The sequence below is a fragment of the Chrysochloris asiatica genome, unplaced genomic scaffold (assembly GCF_000296735.1).
Source record: "Chrysochloris asiatica unplaced genomic scaffold, ChrAsi1.0 scaffold00130, whole genome shotgun sequence".
Classification (NCBI taxonomy): Eukaryota; Metazoa; Chordata; class Mammalia; order Afrosoricida; family Chrysochloridae; genus Chrysochloris; species Chrysochloris asiatica.
In genome coordinates, this window is record NW_006408648.1 from 3238919 (window position 1) to 3244516 (window position 5598).

Genomic DNA, 5598 nt, shown 5'->3' on the forward strand with positions numbered 1-5598 from the left:
AGTATTGAAGGAAAAGAACCAATAGTTCTGTTTTGGAAGACGTGCAGCTAGAGTGCTCCTTGGAGGCCAAGATGGCCAAACTTTGTCTCTCATACTTCAGACACATTGTCAGGAGGGACCAGTTGCTGGAGAAGGATATCATGTGTGGCAAGGTGGAGGGTCAGAGAAAAAGAGGAAGACCCCCAATGAGAGGGATTGGCCAAGTGGCAGCATCGATGGACTCAAGCGTGGCAACAGTATTGAGGTTGGCCCAGGATTGCGCAGTGTTTCCTTCTGTTGTGCATAAGGTCACTATGCATCAGTCCCAACTCCATGACACCTAACAACAACAACAATGTAATGGCTGGAACTGTGGTTGCCTTGGCAGTGCCAGACCACGTTATTTTGCGGGTCATATAAGTATGTTTCCCACCCCTGGAATGTTGTTGTTGTGTGCCGCCAAGTCAGGTTTTCAAGAATGTCCACCTTATGGTTAACAGTTCAGTGCTTATCCTACAGCATCACACCAGTCTAGAATGTTTTGCTAGTAAGGGTCTTCAATTTGGTTCTTACTCATAGCAATCCTGTACAGGGCTTCTGAGGAGTAGCTAGTAGGTTTGAACTGTCAACCTGTTGTTAGCAGCCCAGTGCTTATCCTACAGTGCCATACCAGGACTGCAGTCTAGAATTATTATTGCTGTTGTTAAGTGCCTTGGAGTCAATTCCAACTCACAGTGACCCTGTATGGGGTTTCCCAGAAGCAGATGGTAGGTTTGAACCATGGACCTCATGGGTTGTGGTCCAGTGTTTCTCTTACAGCTCATTTTGTTGTTGTGTTGTTGAGTGTCATCACATTGGTTCTGATTCATAGTGACCTTGTATAGCGATTCCAAGGAGCTGCTGGTGATTTTGAACAGCTGACCTTGTAGTTCAAACTGACCTTGTGGTTGATTGCTTAACCTACAGTGCCACACCAGGTACTATAATATATGCATGGCGCCCTGGTATGGCACTGTAGGATAAGCACTTGACCACAAGTTCGGTTTGAACTGCAAGGTCGGTGGTTCAAATTCAGCTGCTCCTCAGAAACCCTATATAGGGTCGCTATGGGTCAGAACCAACTCGATGGCACTTAACAACAGCAACAGTAATATATGCATAATACCTGGCATATATGAGAATTTCATTCATTGAATAAATGAAAGAATGGCTGGCTGAAGATATCACCCCACAATGTAAGCATTATATACATGCATCTTGTTGTTAACTGCTGTGGAATTGACCCTTGACTCATAATGACTTCATACACGATGGAATGAAATAAAATGAAATGCAGCCTGGTCCTACACCATCCCCACGATCTGTTGGGGATCAGACTGTTTGTGAACCACAGTGTTTCCACTGGCTGATTTCCACAAGTAGATTGCCAGGCCTTTCTTAATAGTCTTAGTCTAGAAGCTTTGCTGATGCCTGTATAACATCATAACAACATGCAAGCTTCCACTGTTACTTGCCAGAATGGAACCAGGTCTCCAGCATGGAGGATAAGAATTCTATCACTGAAATTCCCTGACTAGAGGGTAGACATATGTTAGCTTGGGTGATAGGAAAGGTAATATACAAGAAGAGGGAGGGTGGCAGAAGAATTATGAAGATAGAGGAAGCCACAAGGAGGTGTGCATGGGTTAGGAGATAGATGTAAACACTGAAATGCACACAACCTTGGAACAAGAGTGTTCTGTTTATAGATACATGGATTGAGAAAGGCTGAATGAGTAAGGGAGAAAGAGAAGGATACATATTTATATATCATACCCACCACTCGTCTGTCATTTTGTTGTACTGTGGTGGCTTGCGTGTTGCTGTGATTCTGGAAGCACAGGTATTTTAAATACCAGCAGGGTCACCAATGGAGGACAGATATCAACGGAGCTACCAGACTGAAACCGACTAGGAAGAAGGAAGATGAACTACTTCCAAACATTTAGTCACTGAGAACCTTATGAATAGCAGTAGAACACTGCTAGCAGCAGAATACGGAATATTGAAACTTGTTGAAGAGCATCAGAATACTGTCAGCTAGAGTGCCAGAAGATGAGCCCCTCAGGTTGGAAGGCACTCAAAATGCGACTTTAGAATTGATCTTGGTGATGTGAAAGGAGTAAAGTTTTCAGGACTTTCATTTGTTGGTGGGGCACAACTCAAAATGAAGAGAAACAGCTGTAAACATCCAGTAACGAATGGAACATGGAATGTACTAAGTATGAATCTAGAAAAATTGGAAGTTGTAAAAAATGAAATGCATAAACATTGATATCCTAGGTATTGTTGTTGGTAAGTACCGTGGAGTCGGTTCTGACTCATAGCGACCCTGCACAGGGTTTCCGAGGCTATAAATCTTTATGGGAGCAGAAAGCCTCATCTTTCTCCCACGGAACGGCTGGTAGTTTTGAACTGCTGATCTTGAGGTTGGCAGCCCGATTCGTAACTACTATGCTACCAGAGCTTTAGTGAGCTTAAATTAACTGGTATTGGCCAGTTTGAATCTGACAATCACATTTATTATTCTGGGAATGACAAACTGAAGAATGGTGTCACATTCATCATCAAAATGAAAATTTCAAGATCTGTCTTGAAGTAAAACAATATCTGTGATAGGATAGTATCCACACAACTACAAGGAAGACCAGTTAATACCACTACTATTCAAATGTATGCACCAACCACTAAAGTCAGTGAGGATGAACCTGAAGAATTCTACCACTTCTTCAGTCTGAAATTGATCAAACATGCAATTAAGTCATCTTAATAACTACTGGCAATGGGAATGTGAAGGCTGGAAACATAGAGGAAGGATCAGTAGTGGGAAAACATGACCTTGGTGATAGAGATGATGGTGCAGATTGCATGATAGAATTTTGCAAAACCAATGACTATTTCATTGCAAACACCTTTTTAACCAACTTAAAAGAAGACTATACACATGGACCTCACCAGATGGAATATACAGAAATCAAATAGGCCACATCTGTGGGGAGTCAATAGAAAAGCTCTATATCATTCAGCCAAAACCAGACCAGGGAAAGACTGTGGAATAGACAGACCATCAATTGCTCATATGCAAGTTCAGTTTGAAATTGAAAATAATTGAAACAAGTGCACGAGAGCTAAACTATGACCTTGAACATGACATTTAGACATCATTTGAAGAACAGATTTGATGGATTAGATACTAATGACTGAAGACCAGAGGAGTTGTGGGATAACATCAAGGACATCATTCAGGAAGAAAGCAAAAGCTCATTAAGAAGAAAAGAAAGAAGAAAAAGACTAAAATGGATGTTAGAAGAGACTCTGAAACTTACTCTCCAGTGTAGAGATGCTAAAGTAAATGAAGTGGAGAAGTCAAAAAGCTGAAAAGAAAATTTCAAAGGTCAGCCCGAAAAGACAAAGCCAAATATTACAATGAAATGTGCAAAGTCCTGGAGTTAGAAAACCAAAAGGAAAGAACATGCTCAGCATTTCAAGCTGAAAGAAATGACGAAAAACTCAAGCCTCAACTTGCAATATAGAAGAATTCCATAGGTAAAATATTGAATGGTGCAGAAGGCATCAAAAGAAGACAGAAGGAATATACAGAATCACTGTACCAAAAAGAAATGGCTGATGTTCAGCCATTTCAAGAGGTGGTATATAATCAAGAGCCAATGGCACTGAAGGAAGAAGTTCAAGGTACACTGAAGGCATTGGCAAAAACCAAAGCTCTGGAAATTGGTGGATACAAATGGAAACCTTTCAACAAACTGTGGAAGACACTCACTCACCTATGCCAAGAAATTAGGAAGACAACTACCTGGCCAACTAAATTGGAAGACATCCATATTTGTCCCCATTTCAAAGAGAGGTGACCCAAGAGAATGTGGAAATCATCGGACAGTGTCATTAATATTGCATGCAAGTAAAATTTTGCTAAAGATACTTCAAAAATGGCTGCAGCAGAATATTGATAGGGAGCTTCCAGAGGTTCAGGCCGGATTCAGATGGGGACATGGAATGAGGGAAATCATTGTTAATGTTAGATAGATCTTGCCTGAAAGCAAGCAGAGAATACCAGAAAGATGTTTACCTGTCCTTTATTGACTACACAAAGGTTTTCAATTGTGTGGATCATGATAAGCTAGGGACAACAATGGGAAGAATGAGAATTCTAGAACACTTAGTTGTGCTCATGAAAAACTTGTACGTAAACCAAAAGGCATGCATTCGAAGAGAAAAAGAGTACACTGAATGGTTTAAAACCAGGAAAGGTGTGTGTCAGTGTTGTATTCTTTCATAATACTTATTCAATCTGTGTGTTGAGCAAATAATCTGAAACGCTATTATATTAAGAAGAACACGGCATTAAGATTGGAGGAAGACTCATTAACAACTTGCAATATGTAGATGATACAACCTTGCTTGTTGAAAGTGAAGAGGACTCAACTTACTGATGAAGATCAAGACCACAGCCTTTATTACAAGTTGCAACTCAATGTAAAGAAAACAAAAATCCTCACCACTGAACCAATAAATAACATCAGTATAAATGGAGAAAAGACTGAAGTCGTCAAAGACTTCATTTTGCTCGGTTCAACCATCAGCATTCATGGAAGCAGCAGTCAAGAAATCAAGTGACATACTGCATTAGACAAATCTGTTGCACAGCACCTCTTTAAAGTGTTGAAAAGCAAGATGTCAGTTTGAAGACTGCCGTGCGCCTGACCCAAACCACGGTATTTTCAATAACCTCATATGCACGTGAAGGATAGACAATGAATAAGGAAGACCTTAGAAGAATTGATGCAAATTAGTTCTGGTGTTGAAGAATATTAAAAGTACCATGGATTGCCAGAAGAACAAACAAATCTGTGTTGGAAGAAGGTATAGACAGAATGCCATAGAAGCCAGGCTGGCCAGACTTTGTATCTCATTCTTCAGATTTATTATCAAGAGGGACTAGATCCTAAAGAAAGACTTCATGCTTGGTCAAGGCGGAAGGTCAGCAAAAGAGAAAGACCCCTAATGAGATGGATTGGCACAGTGCCAGAAGTAATGGGTCAAGCATAGCAAAGATGTTAGATTGACACAAGACCAGGCATTGTTTCATTCTGTTGTGCATAAGGTCTCCATGACTTGTAACAGACTCAGTGGCACCTAACAGCAACATGTATCTCACAAATATATAGAGTTTGAATGAGGCTATTTGTACATGAGTATTTTCCTTTCTTGAAAACACAACTATGAATGCAGTGGAGCATTCAGCAGACAAAATGATTACTGCTTCCTAGATATTATCAAACATATTAAGACAATGAGTTGCTGAGGGTTCAGGATCATCGTCTCAAAGGACACCATGGTCAAGTGACATAACACGGTTCACAATTTTCACCATCCTACTTTGGTGAGTAGGGATCTTGAAAGCTCAAGAATGGCTATATAAGGTGCACTAATGGTCTCTCCACGTGTGGAAGAAAGAAGCGTGGTAAGAACTGAGAAGACTTGGAATCCATTAGTCCAGTGGACTAGTGGAACATGTGACTATCAGTCTCTACGACCCTGAGACCAGAACTAGACAAACAG